Source organism: Callithrix jacchus, chromosome 7 (assembly GCF_049354715.1).
Source record: "Callithrix jacchus isolate 240 chromosome 7, calJac240_pri, whole genome shotgun sequence".
Lineage (NCBI taxonomy): Eukaryota > Metazoa > Chordata > Mammalia > Primates > Cebidae > Callithrix > Callithrix jacchus.
In genome coordinates this window covers 4,977,385-5,000,380 of record NC_133508.1, presented here as the reverse complement: position 1 = coordinate 5,000,380, position 22,996 = coordinate 4,977,385, and the positions used below count along the sequence as shown (strand labels likewise).

At 35.2% G+C, this 22,996-nt stretch overlaps 1 long non-coding RNA gene across 7 annotated transcripts in view; it reads right to left on the bottom strand.

Annotated features, from left to right (window-relative positions):
• LOC103794084 (uncharacterized) overlaps positions 1–22,996 on the bottom strand; it is a 1,005,042-nt gene that overhangs the window by 214,524 nt on the left and 767,522 nt on the right. The window lies entirely within an intron of this gene.

Here is a 22,996-nt window from a genome sequence, read left to right as displayed (position 1 = left end):
TCAGATATTTGCAAAATTAGTCATACAAGAATATGTCAAAATATTTAGCACATAAATATGTCTCATGTGTGCTGAGAATTTTGCTCTTTTGATAAAAGGATATTTTACAAAATTCTACTTAATGCAGAGCCCACAAATAAAAAGAAAAATTAACAGATCCTATTTTTAAGAAAAATTAACAGTCCTATTGTGATTCCTGATTTTAACTTACATTGAAATTGATGGTAACATACAGATAATAGTCTAAAAACTCAACAACATACTCATATGTTTCCAAAGATTCAGGAATTGGGCATTATGTAGATAGAATGTATAAGACTTAATAATCCATGACTCTTCAGTCAGTATTCCAAATATGATAGCAGTCACCCAGTTGGGCTCCTCCAATAAACTTATTTATTCTCTCCCAGTTTCCCTTTCATGACTTGAATAATCATTTCCATTGGAATTTCAATAGTATCAAATACATTGTAAATCACAAAGGAATAACTCCAATCTTTGTAGCAAAAATACGAGCTTGAAGATGTCAGGTATTTTCTAGCTTATTATCCTCCTGGAATTTTTGACAGAGATGGCTGCACAGGAGAATGCACTAGCTTCCTAAAATGTGAGCAAAGTCTTAAGACCTTACTGTAGATTTAGATCATTTAATTACATTGTCAGTCACAGAGGCTTATGAGAAGTAGGTTACTAGATTCTGCTTCAATGCTGAATCTTTTAAATGTTTATCTTCCCAATTTCTATTGTTCTTATGTTTTCCTCAGACTTCCACTGTTAGCATTCTAATGCATGTTGGTTAAGCTTCACGGTGACATCTTTCTCTATTCAAGCAGGACTTCTGGAGGTTTTCTTTGGAGTGGCGGTTTTGACCCCAAAGGCTAGTCATTAGCTAGCTGACTTATGTAGGGTTAAGCCAATAGAGAAATCTCATTTTATTCTATATAAATGTACACATGAATCACCTAAAAGAGATGAAACAGACTTTATATACTTGACACACCCTATTGAAAATGTCACTGCAATACATATTAGATTCAAAATTACTAAACCTGCCTCCTCTTATCCTGTCTCCCTGTTTTCATCTTAAAAGGTCAACCTGTGAATCTGTTTTCTCTAAATGTAAAATCAAATAATTTTTATCATGTAAGTATAATTATATATGACTATACTTTCATAGTTATATCTATAATATAAACAAAACTGATTTATCACATAATTTCATCATAGCCATTTCTCTTTTAGTTGACAACTTTTGTTTTGACATGAACCACAGATCGTGGACACCAGGTTTTTAGATATTTTCATTCATGTACTCTATGTGTTTGTAACACTGCTATTTTAAACTTCTTTTTCAGATTTAACTTTTCGATTCCTCTCTTTAGGTAAATAAGTATTATTTTCAACTTTCAGCCATTTTTATGTATCTATGAGTATAAAATAAATGTAGAAAAAAGCACAAAAAAGTCTTTTTCTTTCTCCTTTGTGCAACTCAAAATAGCTGAATTGATTTACCACCAAATATCTACACAGAGTTTAACTTTGAGCAGACTTGAAACACACACAAGGTTTTCAGAAACTTGTAAGTGACCAAGAACATAGAGGAATAACAAAAGTCATCTTGAAACCTTAAATGCACTGGTTCTCGCCACAGACATTTTAATTTACTAAAACCTCTGAAACATCCATTTGCCTTTTAGTTAAAATGTACCCTTGTAAATACATGCATCTCTCCTGTATATCTTTCTTTTTTTAATCACAAGTAGTATTATCTATAGAATAGATTTCATGACATGTTTTACCATTCACCAAAGCATTTAAATGTTCTTTCTTTAGGAAGTAGAATCTTGCAGATTAGAATAATTGTGTTGAAAGGATAAGAAATTCTCCTTTACAGTTGAGGAGATAATCTTGTTTCATTCTTGGGGTTTATATGATTCAATAGAGGTAATGCTGTCATGCAGATAGTACCATGTAAATAACCTCATTTAAGACCTTGGTGGGTCTTATGTAATCATTCTGAGGGGGAATCAGGATTATATCCAGTTCAGTCATATATATATTTTAAATATGGAATTCTTTTAGCGAAATATTCAAGGTTTGTGTTTAGCCAGAAATAATTTAAGTTGAATTTAGGAAATATATTTGAAGAGTTTAATTTTCTCTTTCTCACCTTTAGTTATGTATTAATAGCTAACCCTTGAATTGCTGGTGTGTTTAAGGAAGAATATTATAATGTAGGCTCAATACTTTCATGCAAGTGAAACTCTTGCTATTCATAGCCTTAAACATTGTCTTAACATGTACTTGTTTGAACTGTTTCCTCTCTGCCAGAGAAGTTTTTCCATCCTTTTCTGTTATCAGTTGAAGGAAGATCTACTTTTGCAATTTGTTCCCATAACTAAAATGAGGTGGATTAACTTTAGCCATGAAGCTAAGCATTTTGAAGAGGGAGATGTAAAAGTCAACACTATTAAAGTCAACCACTCTCTGGGGACCTCTTCTCCTTTTGAGAGACTCATAGAGTTCATTAGTTCTTTTGAATTTCTATGGGAGATCTGTGGGCAGAACCAAACCAGGAAATAGCTGCCTCCTAACTTTGAAAATACCAGAGGACCACATTGACACTTTCCACTATGTCATTCTGCTGACCCTTGAGCTCTGCTTTTATCTTCTGTAAATGAATCACTCCACTGTAGTTTTAATTAAGAAAAATCATGTTGTGGGGAGTGAAATGATCTGGGAAGGATCAAGCCAAAATTTATACCTACCTGGCTATCTTACAAACACAGTAAGATAATGAATTATGCAGGATTTTCTGCCTGCATAATTCATTCCTTAAATTTAAACAAAATATCCTTAAGGAGAGGGGGGAAAGTTTATTTTTGCAAAAAATGTTTTCAATTAAAATCCTAAAATGTTCATTTATTAATTTTATCACAGGTATTAATGAATTCACTGTAGGTAATAAACATCCTGGATTGTCTAACAGTGTCTAAAGTACCCTAACCATGTAAAAAATAGTTTCGCTTCTTTTGAAGCTCCTGTTTTAGTTTCCTGGGTGCTGTGATGAAAAGCAAACAGAGCTGATATTTTCTTAGAATAATAAGCAACTTAAAATTTGAAGTTGTTTTGTAACTGTAGTGTCTTAGCCAACTATGGTAGTTTAAAGGCATGGTTCTAGAAATGGAATTTGTTACTCTTAGAATTGTGCAGAGTATTTTAAAGGCATGACAATATGTTGGAAAAAATGGTTATTTCTAGGGAATTCCTTCAGATAAAAAATGGGTTAAATATAGTAATAAGCATACCTAGAGGAATTTAGTAACACTAAACACTTTTTAGCAGTTTAATAGAAAGAACTGGGTGGGTCCAAGAAATTGAACTGGAGTTGAAAACAAACTCATTCAACAACAGAAAAGAAAGAAAAATGGAAGCAACAAAGAATGGAGTTCTCTTCATTGGATGACTAGAGTTAAATGAATATATGTGATGTTTGGTTTAAATGAATTTAATTGATCCTAGGAAATAGTCCAGACTTCTGATGCTACATCTTCTACTATTTCTGTAATAAGCCAGATATTGTAAAATGATCTTACGTCAATGTAACTGACTAATAGAAGCTAAGTTTATTTTGGGAAGCCTAAAATATTCAAGGAAATTTTTCATTATGTAAGCAAGTGATTTGAAGAGACTTAAAATAGCTTTCATGTTTATGTTTTATAAGTTAATATCAGCTCCTGAAAATACAAACCACCATTACATTTTAACACTGTGTATGTAAGCCTACTTTTTCTAAAAAAAAAAAAAAAAAATCTACTTGATGTAAGTGGAAATTTACCTCTGGTGCACAATTCAGATTGGAATATTTTAAGGACATGATAATAATAGAGTTTTTACTTTTTTTTCCACCTAACTGTGAAAAATAAAACTCTATTTGATAACTACACAGACTGAATCAACTTAAGATGCTTATAATTGGCCCATTAATAGCTTATTTAATTCTACCTTTTGATCAGATATTCTCTTCAAAGTGCAATAGTAAGATGCTTGGGATGCAATGTAGAGAAAATTAAAATTGTGGGTGGGTAGGCAAATAGTCTAATATAATTCAGCAACGTTTATATTCATGCGTAAGGCTCAGTGGTTTTCATTAAGTGTAGGAAGAATCATAGAGTGGGCACAGTCTTAGAAATCAGTGGCTCCATTTACAATGGCCGTGTATATTTCTTAAATTCTGATGCAGCCCTTTCAAGGCCCACAAGGACAAGATGTTGAGAGAAGAGAAACAGCTTAATTAGCATCCAAGTGAACAGAAGAGTGCTCCCTAGCACACAGCAGTGCCTGAACCTGGCCAGAAGAAAACTCAGCCCAGAAATGTGTACAAGGGTAAGGGGAGCACTGTGAGAGCCACCCCTGGACATGAGGACAGAGAGGTCTGCAGTGCATCTAAAGAGGGTGTTAAAAGTGAGTGACAGAGGGTGGACTTGGTTAGAGAGCTGGGGTTAGTCTCAGACACTCCCCAATTATTTGTTATTTGGCAAATGATACAACCAAGACTCTGCCTTCTCATTTATAGTATGAGGATTATGGTCTCATGTTGGTTAAGAAAATCAGACATGCACAAAGCTAGGTGATGCCCCAGATGGACTGAACAGGTCTCCCAGATAGGTTTTTAGATTTGGTGAATCTCTCTTTACTAATTGTCCACATACTTAAATACTAAAAGCAGTTTATGTTGATAGACTTTCCATGGAAAATTTATTGCTGGACACATCTTCAGGCCCTGGGGGTACTTTCAACGGAACATTTAAACTTTTCAGGTAAGCAAGGGGGCTGACACAAGAGAAGTTTCATTCCTTTGAAAAGCTATGGGTGACAGATATTATTTGAATTACAATGAGCGATCAAGAAATATTTCCTTCTGCCTATGTTTGTTTCTCCCCATTTCCATGGCATCTAAAATATTTGGTTAATACCAATTAAGAATATCTAATTTACCAGAAAATATAAAAGTCAATGTATTATATATCCTGCAGTATCTTTACTCTGATTTCCCCTATAAAGTAAAAGGTTAGCCAAGTGCTAAGCCATCTGCTATGCAACCTTTAAAGTCCCCTACAATTGAAAAATTGTTTCCATTGCCTTATGGAAAAACAGCTTCAGAATGATCAGAATGACTTCTCCATGAAAAATTAAAATATAATTAAATCTACTTTTTCTCCTTTCAATGAAATTGCTTTCTAGTTTCCAATGGATAGCGCAACAAAAAAATACTTGTTCTAGTATAAAAATGAATGCTGTTGGGTGGCATCTGGAATTCTTGCAATTGAATTCAAGGATACTTCATCCTTAAGGTCTCAAGCTACATTGGATTATTATAAATAATACACTGGTAAAATATTCTGATGTTGGTTTTTCTACTGTGCTTTTGTTCTTTGAAAATATTGAATTAGCCAAAATGGACTTTTAATTTGGAAATAAGAAGTGCTTTGAATGTACTTTTTGTCTTCTTTTTCCATTTTTTTTCTTGGTTTCTGGGAATCTAAACCAAACCAAACATGATAATTTCAAAAAAGATTAACTTGATTTTTTTCCTTTATCGATAGCAGACTCTAAATTACCCACCTTTTCCACTATTTCTTTGAGTAATGATTTGAACAATTTAAGCCTTCATATTTGGAATTTTATCTCTTTCGATCTTTGTAAGCATTATGAATAAAAATGAGGAAATGCCTCATTGGTACCCTTGGTTTCTCAGACAACACAGTGTTTTATGGTCTTGAGACTGTAAGCTCATTTTCCTTATATGAATGATATTTCCACATCCACAACAATACCACCAAATATATGTATCTAGCTCTTACTAACTGCAAATCCTCAAAGTGAACCACATGCATTTTAACATTGCGTAGTTTGCTGATTTACGATTTCCCTTAATAGTTCAAAATTTTTGGAAGAATTCCACAAAAGAAGAAAAGAAAATCTAATCTAAAAATACTATTTTGGAAAGGATAGCAGATTGAAACGAAAATTTTGAAAGTTTCAATACCAGTGGGGAAGGCATTTGCTACAGTTTAGAAGGACTGCATATGGTACTTACACGGGACCACCAGAAGCCTGGAGAATTGATATCCTGAGTCCTCTCGAAGAGCAATAGAGGTTGTTTCACTAAGTGCAAAAGCATTGTTCTTAATTTGAAAACTGTGGGCAGAAACAGAAGTCCAAGGCTGATTTTTTCCATTGCTAACTCTAGAGTCTCGGCCACTGAAGTCTGAAGATATGCTCTTTGAGAAGGCATATTATTTTACTCACAGCTAAAACATTTAAGTACCTTAACTGATCAGTGGAGTGAGACTGAAAGGTTTCTTTTTTGAATCATCAGATAGAGATGTACAAGGGAAAGAGCATGCAGGGTGTGTTCAGAAGAGCCTGTTAAGGCGCTTGGCTCTTAGCATTAAAGATGTGATGTTGATGTACCATCGTGATAGAAAACACTGCTTTCCAAATCCTATTCACCAGATCAGAGGGAAGTAAGAACAGATCCAGCCAACTGCTACTGATCTGTTATTCTCCCCATTGAAATTGGGACAAAATTTGTAACATGCCACTCTGAAATTGATTATCTTCTCAATTCTGTTAATAGCAGAGAATTCAGCTTCAACAGTACCAATTCAAAATAGTTTATATCTTGCCCCTGTCTGATTATGTAACAGAAAAGCATAAAGTTTGGGGGTGGAACGGGAGGTGGTTATTTTTCTAGGAAACCTCCTTCTCTTCCAATAATGTGTGAATGAGTAAGGATGGTAAATCTGTGTTCCTGATATAAATAATATTTATATCAGCTAGGGGCTGAGTAGAAGACCCTCTTTTGGTTTACAGTTGCTCATTCTTATTCACCAAGGATAAGGGAGACTTGGCTGCCAACTATAAGTGTACACAATGTATGTCTTTAGAGAGTAGAAATATGTCTGCGTATAATAAAAACTACTTTAAGTGATAGAGTAGAAAATAATGTCCAGGCCGGGCGCGGTGGCTCACTCCTGTAATTCCAGCACTTTGGGAGGCCGAGGCAGGTGGATCATGAGGTAAAGAGATCGAGACCATCCTGGTCAACATAGTGAAACCCCGTCTCTACTAAAAATACAAAAAAATCAGCTGGGCACAGTGGCGCGTGCCTGTAGTCCCAGCTACTCAGGAGAGGCTAAGGCAGGAGAATTGCCTGAACCCAGGAGGCGGAGGTCGTGGTGAGCCGGGATCGCGCCATTGCACTCCAGCCTGGGTAACAAGAGCGAAACTGTCTGAAAAAAAAAAAAAAAAAGAAAAGAAAATCATGTCCAGCATGGCAGAATTTTCTTCTCAATGAAGCATCATGTAGGTATTCAGCATTCTTTCCATTTCTAAATTGCCCCCTTCCTGTTTTTTTTCTAATCATCACCCCCTTTTTCCTCATTAGCTCACTGGAAATAAAGATTTTTAGTTTAATGTCTTTGTTTTGTTTGTTTTTTATTCTGCAGAGAAGCACATATGAGATTTATGCAATGATTTCCCAAGAAAAAATGTGTTTTCAAAGTACAGTGCAGCTGGCGGTTTCAGAAAACACAGTCATTCAAGTCACTGCAACAATGTAAGATAAGCCAGGTAGATCTGTTATTTCCAAATTAAAGGCGATTAAAGTCAGATATATGGAGAGATGACACGGCATGTGAGGTTTATAGGGCTAGGAACTGCAGAACCTTGTAGAACCCACATTTAACTACGGTACAGCAATGGCACAGTCTATCCTAATAATGACATCCTGTACAATTTAGTATGCTCTGTACCTCACTTTAAATGTGGCACAAGGATGGAGAAGTAGAAAATGAACACCGGGGCTTTTAATAATGAGGCTCAGGTTTGCTATCTTAATTTCAGGAATTAGGAAGGGGAGGGATGCTAAGGAGACTGTTTAAATTTTAAAAAGTTCTCTCTATGCCTGATACAGATGCAAATTGCTTGCTCATTACATTCTATCAGGCTTTTTAAACAAGTTTACTAAAACAATCATTCTCTGGCAGGAAGACAGCTTACCTGCCAAGCTTGACATTTCTATAACCAAATCAATATTTCAATAGCCTCCAACTATAAATCTGATGTTGATTTGAATTCTAGGGAGTAATGAATGATCCAATTAGAAAACAAAAAAGTAAAAAAAAAAAATAATTAGAGTGTTTATTCTTCCTTGATGATAAGGAGCCCTTGACAAGACAGACTACTGTTGCCAGCAAGCCTCCTTCTTTACGTGTAATTGATCTTGGAAGTTAAAGGTTTGTTTGCATTTTTAACATTGGGAGTTAAATATATTCCTTTGATTGAGCCATTAAGTGGCAGCTCACCTACCCAAGAGTTTATTATTCCTTTGTGTCTGAAATGGGCAAGAATTTTCTGCTACCTGAGATACACTTACAGATGAACATAGACATGGTTTAAAAAAAAAGTACTCGGTGTACTCCCTGCCATACAGGAGGATCTAAAAAGGTCTGTTGAGTGAATAATAAATGTTATTGCACTTCTACTTCTACAAGTTTCTTTTGGGGAATCTAGAATTTGATAAACAATCAGACCCATTGTGTTGATTGTGTACCTGATATGATGAAAACACTTTTCGAGACAAACCAGATTGAGATTCTAACAGGTTTGGTGTATTAATGACAATTGATTGGATGAACAGGTCTCTCTCTCTCTCTCTCTCTCTCTCAGACACACACACACACACACACACACACACAATTTATTTAAAATGCTAAGAACAAGTGACAAATGCTCAATGCATTGTGTACATAAATTCCTTCCTTGCTGAATGAACCAGCAATTCCTATGAAAGAGCTGAACCTAGAAGGCTCATGAAAATGTTGTTGTGCTGATTCACAAGTATAAGGAAGAGCAGAAGACAGGAATGGATCCCCGGTGGGTCCTACAATGATACGCCCTAGCTTGCCTGGGACATTAGGGGAATGAGGTGACATTATTCAAAGACATCATGGATGCTAGGGTAAAGAGTTTTATTCCATAGACAGTGGGATATCACTGAAGGTTTTGAGCAAGAGCTCAGAATTTAAATTTTGAAAATTTGCAAGATTTTGGGACCAACTGGAACTAAGGGGTCATTGAAATAAGAGAAACAGTTAAGACTCTTGGAAAAGCCAGGGCCATGGTGTTGAAAGGTCTGGATGAGGAAAGCTACAGTAAAATGTGCAGAAGGGACAGGTGCAGAAAAGACGTCTGGGTCTAGAATTAAAATGACTCCAATTTACTTGACAAACATGCTTCATTTTTAACATAATTCTCAGATGCTATAAGGAGTGATGGACATTTGTACAAAGACATTTTATTGATAAATATACCATAGTAGTATTTTCTCATGGGGCTCCAAAGTTGTATATTTTGTTTATCTTTAGCAAGACAATGGTGCAGGTTAAAAGACATGGTAACATCAGAGCTATGGCTGAGGTTTCAAACCTGGATGGGGAAGATGGTTAAGAACCCAGGCTTTGGAGTCAGAATCACCTTAGGTTGAAATTCCAGCTCTATTTCTCATTTCCAAGATGCTTTAGATCAACTTCTTCGCCATCCTTAAGCCTGTTTCCATTTCTATAAAGCCATCACCATAATGTGTCCTTTGCTGTTTGCTGTAAGAATTAAATCAGCCGATGCGTGTAAAGTGCTTACAATAAATAGAAGCTGGCTAGTGAGGAATTACTACCATGAGTTGGTTTTAAAAAGTAAACTTGATGTCAGAATTTGGAGGGCATATCATGAGTTCAGAGTGATGCATATCCGGTAAGTATTTAGAAATGCAGAACCAAAAAAATCCCCAACGGAAACTGCTAAATCTGGAGATGGTAGTTGACTCCAGAAACAGATGATAGAGCCTTCCGAGGGGCCATATGCAGAGGTGACAACTGGTGACAGATCCTTGGGAAGTACCTGAATTTAAGCAGTAGGAAGAAAAGCCAGAAAAATCACACAGGAACTTTTAAATATAAGAGACACATCTTTTAGATTTTCTTCTTTAATTAAATTAGTATCATTTGCTCTATTTAAGAAAAAAAATACAAATTTGAATTTCATGAACCTCATATGTGGTTTGACATCATGATGATTCTAAATGGCTTTCTTAAGACACTTTTGGGATAGGAACACTGTAAATATTCCCAAGCTCAGAAATTTCTACTCCATAATGGCTGTTTTTTGGTACCCTGTAATTGACTAGAAGCTCACTTGAGCTTTGTTAGATAAATGTTAACTTCACAAACTCAGTAAATTCAGCAAAATACCTGTCAGGAATAGTTCCTGATTGCAGTGTGTGGTGGATGCCTCTACCATATGTCTTTTTTATTTTGTTAAAATGTCATTTTGTTAACATTTAAATCCATGAACAATTACTAATAAAGACGTGATGTATATCTAGCACAGCAAAGTGACCTCCTGATGATCTAATAAGTCATTCATTTTCCCACTACTATAGATGAATCAGGTCCATGATTAATTTCCAAGGATAAACTTGAACCCTATGAGGCAGCAAAGATTTTAAGCCCTCCAGATGAAATTTTCGGAACACATGTTCCAGAAAGCAAGCTGGGTTTCAATACGTCTCAGTACATATCCAGAGCATGGATTTTAAGAACTCGAAGTCTTCAAATTACACGGTTGCAATTAATTTCAAATGTTTAAATGGTAAAATTGTTGTCTTCTTTGTTTCCAAACAAGAATTCCAGAATCTATAGTGTTTTGGGCAATAATGGCAGCAGGTAGTTATTATACTTTAGGAGTTTATTAAAGGTAGAAACTTCATACATCATTACACCCAATTTCCTCTTTCTTAAATATGGTCATTTACAAGAGAGAGCAAAACAGGAGACATAAGGAAAATAAGAAGATTAGTAAACTAAAATGACAGAACAGTGTCTCCTGGTATACAACGCAGGTTACATTTCTCCCCACAGGGATTGCAGCATAGTTATTTATATTAGAGATAGGTTTGTTTTTGAGTTAAAATCATTTTAAGAAAACAACAATATGACCTCATTTAAATAAGTGCTAAGATACAAGAAATGTGCTACATGGCGAAGAGAAAAGATTTTATCCTGTTATTTCCAACATTCATGAGCTTCTTGTTACTTTTAAGGAGATGTAAAGAAATATGATATTAAAAACTGATACATTATTTCTACGTTTCTGCAGCAACCTTTCATTTTCAATATTACTATTTCTTTTCTACACAATGAGATAAAATAGGAACTAAAATAAAGTAGCTTGTCCAAAGACTTCTGAAAGGAAAGATTAGGCAAATCAAACGTATTTCTTGCTCCTGACACATTTTGAATTGCTGAAGTAACTAAAAACCTGACCTCTCTTTATGGTCAAGAAGTTTAAAGGCATCCTCTTAAAAATAATTACTTTAAAAGAATATAATTGAACAGATAGCATCCACTTATTTAGGACAATTCTAAAGCATCATTTTATCCAATACTTTTATCCTTCATTCATATAAGATTGGTAGAAACAGAAACAAAGTCAGTTCTCTTCAATATCTTTAATAATGGTCAAATTATTAAAGATATGAAGGTTAAAGCTATTGGTTAAAATGATGCTTTAGAATTGTCCATGAATATTGTTTCTTCCTCAATGCCCGGGCTGGCTGCTTAATAATTAAGTAATAAAAGCATCTATTTTACATAATATTGTTCAAAATACTTGGTCCTGAAAATCGTGAAACCAGTTAGAGAGCGAAAAGATATTGAAAGAATGAGGTCAGTACACAACACGGTAATTTGCTTGGTATTAGTGATATTTGGAATCAGACGGATTTGGATCCAAATTTCAACCCGGTCCCTTCCTCATAGCCTTTCGGCCCTTGTCTTCTAGGTTGATTTATAGGGAGTTGTGAGGATAAAATCGTGTCTGTGGCATCCAACACAGTAGGTATTTTTAAGAACACTCCCTTGATTTCGTAATCTCTTTCTTCCTTTATTTTGAATTTTGCTTTATGGAGTAATGGTCAAGGACAACTGTACTTGGTTTTATGTCTACAAAACAGCCATGTGTGAACTAAAGAGTATGTTATTGACTCAAGAGTCATCATAATAGAAACATGAAGTTGATTTTCTATGGTTAAAAACACTGGTTTTAAAACTCTGGAAAGTCATAAATGAGTCATGGCAGTCTTTTGACAGAAGCACAGATTATGCAGAAATGTATGATTCATCTGTGTTTTCCTTAAACTTTTACCTGGTGAGAGAGAAGGTTTATTGATTTACATATCTCCTTCTAGGATTATTAGACCATATGCTTGAACAGTGAAGTTTACATTCAAAATAGAGAAAAATAACTGCCACCGAATCCTTCATTTTAAATTAAGGGGCAAAATCTATTACAGATTTCCTGCCTTAATTTCTATAATAAGAATGGATTTTATGATCTGTAAAGAAGTTCAATAAAAATAATAAAAGCTGTCTATAATAATAAAAGCTACAGCCCATTAAATATAAGAAGTATGAACATACATGGAATTCAGAAAAAACATATGATGTCCTTCTGATTTCCCAATCATTTCCCTTCAATATACATGAGAATAAATGGATTCCATTTAGGGGGAACAATGGTGGTTTTTTCTTAAAAATTATAAAACTGGTAAAAATTTTGTGTTTTTTGTTTTTTCCCTCTGTTTTATGAAATGTTACAATAAATAAACTAGCATGTGCATCCCCTCTCAATTGTGGGAATGTATTTATAAGATATATGCCTAGAAGTGTAATTGCTGAGTCACTGGATAGAAAATTTTAAACATCAAAAGATATCAGCAAATTTCTCTTAAAAGTTGCCACCAAAGGTATATGAGTGTAAACATTTCACCACATCCTTACCAGCGCCAGACGGTATCGACCATTTCAATCTTTGCCGATCTGATAAGTAACACGGCTTTTCATTGCTTCAATTTGCACTTATTTTATGATGAGTTAGGTTTAACCTTTTTCTCCTATTATTAATCATTCCTGTAAATTTTTCTCTAAATTTTATTCTCAGGAAATTTGGCATTGTCCATGACCTCATTTACTTTTCATACTAATCCTATAATATGATATGGGTATATTATGCATTATGTTTTACAAAAGTAAACCTTGGTCTCTTAGCTATTTAGTCTCATGCCCTGTATAATCTGACTGATAAATGGCACAGGTGAAGTCTGAACAAGAACCTGCTTGATGCGAAGATCAAACACTAAGCTACAGGGCCACATTACATCCAACGCCTTCTTATAAAGAGAATGATGTGTTTTTATTATTTTTAATTATGCTGTACTATTTCAATACTTCAGACATTTGGTCAAAAAGTATAAACACCTGTTATGTGTCCAGCACTGCGGCAGGTTCTGTATTTACAGCAACAATAAAAAACTTCTGAGTTTTTAATTATTATTATTTTTTTATTGTGCTTTAGGTTCTGGGGTATATACGCAGGTCATGCAGGACTGTTGCATAGATACATACAGGACAAGGTGGTTTGCTGTCCCCGTCCACCCGTCACCTATACCTGGCATTTCTCCCATGTTATCCCTCACCACCTCCCCAACCCCCACTGTCCCTCCCCTGGCTCCCCCAACAGACCCCAGTGTGTGATGCTTCCCTCCCTGTGTCCATGTGTTCTCATTGTTCAACACCAGCCTATGAGTGAGAACATGCGGTGTTTGAATTTATAATTAATCAATAAGTTCATCAATGAAAACATAGTTCCTTTCAGTAAGCATACTATGTAGAGACATTAAAAATAATTTAACAGAAAAGTAGTTGATTAGTATCGCAGCAAGTACCGCAAAGAATTGTGGAATACTGTGTGGGGACTTCTGGGTTGACTGGCATTATGTTTAGGGAGCTTTGCATAAACGTAATCAAGATGCATAATTCGTAAAAAGTACCAAGAGAGATAAAAGATAGATAAGAAACACTACGATGAAATATCTTAACATTTTTATTTATCTTAAGAGAAATGTCATTGTCCAAATTTTTAACTTGGTTTCCAAAAAAATCTTGTAAAATGTTGGAACTTATTGACTATTATCATTTCTTTTTCTAAACGTTCACTCTTCTAATAAGCAGGAAAGAGTTAGTAAGAGGACTGGGATTTGCATAAAATACAAAAAAAAATGTATATCTTGAGAGACTAAGGAAAGAGATAGATGAAGTTGTTACAAGAAAAATTAACCATGAATGGACAAAAAGACCCACACTCCCTTACTCAATCCTCCTTGTAATCAGCAACCAACATTTACCGATTTTTTTTTTAAAGGAACTAACTGGCATGATTGTATAGTGCCTTAACTGATTAATGGCTTCAGGGCCGGGCGCGGTGGCTCACGCCTGTAATCCCAGCACTTTGGGAGGCCGAGGCGGGTGGATCACGAGGTCCAGAGATCGAGACCATCCTGGTCAACATGGTGAAACCCCGTCTCTACTAAAAATACAAAAAATTAGCTGGGCATGGTGGCGCGTGCCTGTAATCCCAACTATTCAGGAGGCTGAGGGAGGAGAATTGCCTGAACCCAGGAGGCGGAGGTTGCGGCGAGCCGAGATCGCACCATTGCACTCCTGCCTGGGTAACAAGAGCGAAACTCCGTCTCAAAAAAAAAAAAAAAAAAAAAAAGTCAGCTTCATAATCCTAAACAGGTCAGCATATATTGAATACAGTTCCATGTCCCATAAGAAAAAGGAAATGATTTTTATCATAGAACACCTGTGGGAAGAGATTTATGCTACATTGGTTTGAGCCACACGAACCTGTTACTACTTTACCATTTTAACTTACAAAACAATGCAATTTTATATGGCGTATGTAAGTATTTAACACACATACAACAAGCTGTGTTTGTCCCTAGGTGTTTTCTTACAGATATGTGATGAGAACGCCTACAGGTGATGTGATACTTTCTCACATGCCTTTCTCTGCCATTCACTCATGTGAAGAGAGTAAGAGAGAGATTTAAGAAAAAAAAAAAAAAAGAGATGCTGGAAAGAGATAAAAATAAAAATACTTTAGGCAAGGCACAGTGGCTCATGCCTGTGGTTCCAACACTTTGGGAGGCAGAAGTGGGTGGATCACCAGAGGTCAGGAGTTCAAGACCAGCCTGGTCAACCTGGTGAAACCCCGTCTCTACCAGAAGTACAAAAATTAGCCGAGTGTGGTGGCACACACCTGTAATCCCAGCTACTTGGGAGCCTGAGGTAGGAGAATTGCTTGAACCCCGGAGGCAGAGGTGGCAGTAAGCCTGGAAGACAAAAGTGAAACTCCGTCAAAAAAAAAAGAAAAGAAAAGAAAGAAAGAGAGAGAAAGAGGGAGGGAAGGAGGGAAGGAATAAATCTCTTGGAAGTTTTGAGTTTGCTGGGATTTATGCATTTTAAATATGTACCAAAGTTGATCATGTCAAACTTGTTTTAAAGGGCATTTTGATATACTCATTTTTGAGTAAATAAATGTTTCAGTTAAAAATTCACAGATAATTTTACTTCATTAACAATTATTTGCCCTACTTTATTATTAATTAATTTATTATAGAACTCACTTGTCTGGATGATTCATATTTAAAATAAAGAAAATGTGGCACATATACACCATGGAATACTATGCAGCCATAAAAAGGATGAGTTTGTGTCCTTTTTAGGGACATGGATGAATCTGGAAACCATTGTTCTCAGCAAACTGACACAGAAACAGAAAACCAAACACTGCATGTTCCCACTCATAAGTGGATGTTGAACAATGAGAACACATGAACACATGGAGGGGAACATCACACACTGGGGTCTGTTGAGGGATGGGGAGCTAGGGAAGCAACAGCAGGGGGTGGGGAGGTTGGGGAGAGATAATATTAGGAGAAATACCTAATGTAGGTGAAGGGGGGATGGAGGCAGCAAAGCACCATGGCACGCGTATACTTGTGTAACAAACCTGCAAGATTTGCACATGTACCCCATAACTTAAAGTATAATAAAAATAATAATAATAAATTTTTTGGGTCTCAATAACTAAATTCATTGCTCTTATGAAATCTGGCCAGAGAATACCTAGTAATGGGACAAAAAAGTCTGAATATGTGGTAAGAATGGTGGTATCAGAGAGACAATTTTTCCCCCAGGGTCTTTGATAAAACCATCATTTAATAACTTCGTTCACCAATGTTCCATCCTGGCACCATAACAGCGAGACACACATTCTAAATCTAGGAGAAGTTTTAGCCATGTGAAAATAAAGACAAAATACATACAAAATATTTTCACCCCTTAAAATTCTACCTCTACATGAGTTAACCCTTTTCATATTTGATGCATTTATGGAGTATGAAATTACGGATACCCAATAACAAAGTCGCTTTACTTTGGAAGAAGGAAACGTGATGTGGGAAAAAGATACATTGAGGATTTCGTTAGATCTCAGTATTAATTTTGGCTCTGCCTCTCATTGACCCTTACCTTTACATAAGATATGAACTTTCTGAACAAATTTAAACTCTCTGAACTTTAGTCCCTCATTTGTAGAATGGGAATATTGCCTCCCTCACCAGATTGTTCTGATAATTAAACCAGATAAAGTGTGTTAAGTGCATAGCAATTAATAAACTGTATTTGATACTTGATTACCTCTTGCATTTTTTTTGTTTCGCCCCATCGATTACCATTTATTTAGTATTCTTCCTTACAGATTTTTTTAAAGTTCATGGGGTGTAGATTTACACACCTTTTTTTTTTTTCCAGGTAAGAATTAGCTACCTATAATACTTAGAAATAAATATATGTTGTGACTTAAAAGTATATGGATATCATTTTTTTGCTCTTAGTATGTAACCATCTGGGACAATCCTATCCCCAGGCCCTGGCAGTCAGAGCTTGTCTTTTTGCATCCATCTGTGAAATAGCTGCAGCATCAAACTCTCATTTTGCAGTTCCTTTTAGCATAATACAGACAAGACTTTCTCAGTGAAATGGGGCTGAGAGACACTGAAAGGCACTTCTTAATAAGCACCAATCTCCTTTTTGTTTTTTTTTTAAATCGGTTTTTTCAGAATGATGAAAGATACCAAGATCTCTTAGTAAGAGACCATAATGACTCATTTACAAGAAACTATATAGTTCAAAGAGTCATGGGAATATTGAAAAACGCTGCATGTTTTATTTTACAATTCTTCGTTGACAATTTCATATCATCCTTATTTCAACAGTATTACTGCATTACTGTAAAATTACAAATTATGAAAGGAGAGAGATGGACATAGAGTCAATGAATGCATAGCAGTGATTCATAGCTAAAATGAACGGAACTCAGAAATTAGAGGTTCTAACTCTATTTCTTCCACAAATCATTTTGCATTTTCTGGTTTCGTAAAGGGATTCAAAATTCTTTCACATGCTATCCAAAATGTATTTTCAACTAATGTCAGAAAAATTAAGAGAATAAATTTATTTACTTTATAGAAAGAAAACAGAAAAGACCAATCAACACAAGTAGTTTATGAAAGCTTTAAGAATTAAATGAAAATCTCCTTTTCTCATAGTTCATTTTTTTTCTACAAAACCAACCTGCCTTCCCAGAAATAACTGCTACATGACACTAATTATATTTACCTTTACAGTATTTATAAATGGCAGACTTTAATGTCATGCATTGTTTTTATTTTACAGATTGCAGGAGAGTGACGAGCAAGAAATAGTACCCAGAATTGGTGGAATAAGAATCAAAAGTAGGTTATGACATTACAAGATGAAGGTGTGAACAGAGAAATCCTTAGTAACCAAATCAAAGCTTTATCAGTTTTTTTTTAACCAGATGTAACAATCATAACAGTATAGACTTTTTGGGGGGTAATCTACTGGTCTTTTAGTATGTCTATTGATCTTTCTGGGATTTAGAACAACATTGAAAAGTAAAAAAATTGAGCAAAATAGTAATTAGTTTACTTTCATCTCTATAACTTTAACTATAAATAACAAAATTATATTTTATTATGAACATAATTAAATATATCAATCTCTTGAGCAATGGAAATTGATTTATGCTAGATAGTTACAATTCAATTATGCTATTATGCTATTAATGCAAACTTGCATTATACAATATTTAAAATAGACAAAAATATTATTAAAATATTTCTTTAATCTGTGAATCTACCATTTAACTTTAAAATTCTTATCTATCGTATTTCATTCAAAATAAAAAAGAATTGAGGATAACTGTAAAAATACCTTAAACTTCATATGGAACCAAAAGAGAGCCCACATAGCCAAGACAATTCTAAGCAAAAAGAACAAAGCTGGAGGCATCATGCTACCTACTTACAAACTATACTACAAAGTGACAGTAATCAAAACAGTATGGTACTGGCACCAAAACAGAGATATAGACCAATGGAACAGAACAGAGGCCTTGGAGGCAGTGCCACCATCTACAACCATCTGATCTTTGACAAACCTGACAAACACAAGCAATGGGGAAAGGATCCCGTTTAATAAATGGAGTTCAGAAAACTGGTTAGCAATGTGCAGAAAGCAGAAACTGGACCCCTTCCTGACACCTTACACTAAAATTAACTCCAGATGGGTTAAAGACTTAAACATAAGACCTAACACTGTAAAAACCCTAGAAGAAAACCTAGGCAAAACCATTCAGGACATAGGCATAGGCAAGAACTTCATGACTAAAACACCAAAAGCAATGGCAACAAAAGCCAAAATAGACAAATGGGACCTAATTAAACTCCAGAGCTTCTGCACAGCAAAAGAAACAATCATTAGAGTGAACCAGCAACCAACAGAATGGGAAAAAAATTTGCAATCTACCCATCTGACAAAGGGCTAATATCCAGAATCTACAAAGAATTAAAACAGATTTACAAGAAAAAAACAAACAAACCCATCCAAAAGTTGGAGAAGGATATGAACAGACATTTTTGAAAAGAAGACATATATGAGGCTACCAAACATATGAAAAAATGCTCATAATCACTGATTATTAGAGAAATACAAATCAATGCCACATTGAGATACCACCTCATGCCAGTCAGAATGGTGATCATTAAAAAATCTGGAGACAGCAGATGCTGGAGGATGTGGAGAAATAGGAACACTTTTACACTGTTGTGGGGAGTGTAAACTAGTTCAACCATTGTGGAAGACAGTGTGGCGATTCCTCAAGGACCTAAAAATAGAAATTCCATTAGACCCAGCAATCTCATTACTGGGTATATACCCAAAGGATTATAAATTGTTCTATTATAAAGACACATGCACATGTATGTTCATAGCAGCACTGTTTACAATAGCAAAGACCTGGAACCAACCCAAATGCCCATCAACAATAGACTGGACAAGGAAAATGTGGCACATCTACACTATGGAATATTATGCAGCCACAAAAAACGATGAATTCATGTCCTTTGTAGAGACATGGATGAATCTGGAAACCATCATTCTCAGCAGATTAACATAAGAATAGAAAATCAAACACCCCATGTTCTCCCTTATAGGCGGGTGATGAACAATGAGAACACATGGACACAGGGAATGGAGCATCACACATTGGGGTCTTTTGGAGGGGAGCAAAGGAGGGACAGAGTTGTGGGGGGAGGTCAGGGAGGGATAACATGGGGAGAAATGCCAGATGTAAGTAACAGGGGTTTGGAGGCAAACCACATTGCCATGTGTGTACCTATGCAACAATCCTGCATGATCTGCACATGTAACCCAGAACCTAAAGTACAATAAAAAATAAAAATAAAAACAAAATAAAATTGAAACCCCTAAGTAATACCCCTAAAGCCTCCATGAGGTTAGTTACTATTGGGTAATAAGTACAATTGTTACCATATGTGTTCTTATGTTACTATATCTATATATTACACAGAATGTATCAGTCTTTTTATATTTTGAGAATTTATATATGGAGTAGTACATCACATGTTTAAAGTCATATTTTGTGACTATTTCTTCATTTGCATAGTAGCTCTAATTCATTCTTTTAAATGACTCTATGGTATTTCACTGTGCAAAATATGAGTCTATTTAATAAATTCTCCTAATAATGGACAAGGACATAAATTCTTAATAAATTTACCCATCAAACAAAGAAAAATGGTCTGATCTGTAAACTGGTCAAGTATTATACTACAATCGATTTCAATATAACAGTGGTTTATGGTTCACAGGGTTTCTTAATCTTTATCAGTTTGTTTTTTCACATGAGCCATCACATTATGATTTTTCCATAGAAATATATAAAGTAAAATAAGTAAATTCTCTCTCTCTCTCTTCCCACCCCCGTTTTTATCTTTTGACAAATATAGAACATATATTCATACTTTACAAAAACATTTTCTAAAGCAAATTTTGACTTTCTAAATAGAATGCTATTCAACACTGAAAAAGTTGAGTTAAACATTTTTTTATGGAATATAGTTTTGATGTCATACAAACAAAAACTTTTCCTAATACAAGGTCATGAAGATTTTTCCCGCATAGTCCTTTAGAAATATTATAGTTTTCGACTTTATATTTAGGTCAATTATCTATTTTAAGTTAATTTTTGTACATGGCTTGAGAAGTAGATGGAAGCCCAATTGTTTTGCATATAGATATCCAATTACTTCAGTGCCATTTGTTGAAAAGATTATCCTTTGTCTCCCGAATTATGTTTGTACATTTGTTAAAGGGTCTTTTGATAAAGGGGAAAGGAAAATCTATTCTATTGATGGTGCTGAGAACTGGATCTCTACATGCAATAAAGGAAGTTGTCACTTTATCTGACATCATACTCAAAATCAATGCAAAATGTATAAAAATCCTAAATGTAAGACCTGCTGATATAAAACTCCTAAAAAAACAACATAGATTCCTCAAGGCCTTAGAAATAGAAATTCCATTTGACCCAGCAATCCCATTACTGGGTATATATCCAAAAGACTATAAATCGTTCTACTATAAGGACACATGTACACGAATGTTCATTGCAGCACTGTTTACAATAGCAAAGACCTGGAATCAACCCAAATGCCCATTGATAATAGACTGGATTGGAAAAATGTGGCACATATACACCATGGAATATTATGCAGCAATCAGAATCGATGAGTTCGTGTCGTTTGTAGGGACATGGATGAATCTGGAGAACATCATCCTCAGCAAACTGACACAAGAACAGAAAATGAAACACCACATATTCTCACTCATAGGTGGGTGATGAAAAATGAGAACACATGGACACAGAAAGGGGAGTACTAAACAGTGGGGTCTATTGGGGGGAAAAGGGGAGGGCCAGTGGGAGGGGGAGGTGGGGAGGGATAGCCTGGGGAGAGATGCCAAATGTGGGTGAAGGGGAGAAGAAAAGCAAAGCACACTGCCATGTGTGTACCTACGCAACTGTCTTGCATGCTCTGCTCATGTACCCCCAAACCTATAATCCAATAAAAAATTTAAAAAAAAAAAGAAAAAAAAAAAAAAACAACATAGAGGAAAAGCTTCTAGACATTGACCTTAGCAAATCTTTTTTTTTGTTTAACATACCACACCAAATGTTCACGCTACGAGAACAAAAATAACCATATGATATGACATCAAATGGAAAAGCTTCTGCACAGCAAAGGAAACACTCATCAGAAAGAAGAGACGCCTACTAAATAACAGAACGTATTTGCAAACTATACATTTGACAAGAAGCTTATATCCTGTATACATAGGGAACTCAAATGATAATTCAAAAACAAATAATCTGATTAGAAATGGGCAAATGATCTGAATAGACATTTTTCAAAATAACACAAACAAATGGCCAACAGTTCTATGAGAAAAATGTTAACATCACTAATCATCCAGGAGATGTAAACTGAAACTGTAGATTTCTACTGAATAGTAGGATGACTATGATCAGCAATAAGATACTAGATATCTCAAAATTGCTATGAGAGGATTTAGAAAGTTACCACCACAAAAAAACGATAAATGTTTGAGGTGATTAATATGCTAATTAATATATGTATTAAAACATTCATTTTCCTACATAAATATGTACAATTATTATTTGTCAATTAAAATAATTTTAAAAGAATAGCATTGGAGAAGGCTAGGAATAGGAGAGAGGGTAGCCTTTCAGATTTCACAAGTCAAAGATTTTCCCTTCTGAAATGCAAACCAAAATCACAACGAGATATTACTTCACACCTGTTAGGATGGCTATTAACAAGAAGACAAGAGATAGCAAGTGTTGGCAAGGTGGAGAAAAGGGAACCCTTGTAGGCTGTCGACAGGAATGCAGATTGGAGCAGCCATTATGGAAAACAGTATGGAGGCTCCTTAAAAAATTAAAAATAGAACTATCATATATTCCAGCCATTCTACTTCTGGATATATATCCAAAGAAATGAAATCATTATTTCAAAGAAATATCTGCATTTCCATGTCCATTGCAGCATTTTTACAATAGCCAAGATAACGAATCAACCTGAGTGTTTAAGATACTTATGATGTCCAACAATAGATGAATGGATAAAGAAATTGTGATGTACACATCCACCCACACACCCACACCCACGCACACACAGAGTGGAATATTATTCAACCTTACAAAAGGAGAACCTGCCATTTGTGACAACATGGATGACCTGGAAGACATGCTCAGTGAAATAAGCCAGAGACAAAAAGAAAAATGCTACATGATCTCTCTCACATGTGGAATCTTAAAAGTTAACTATATGGAAACAGAAAGTAGAATCGTGGTTACCAGAGATTCAGAGGTGGGGAAGAGAAGAGCTGTTGGTCAAAGCCTCCAAAGTTGTATTTATGTAGGAGGCATAAGTCTAGAGATCCAATGTACAGCATGAAGACGGTAGTGAAGAATCCTGTATTGTATACTGGAAATTTCCTGCGAGAGTAGATTTCAGGTGTTGTCACCACACACACACAAGTAACTATGGGAGAGACAGATA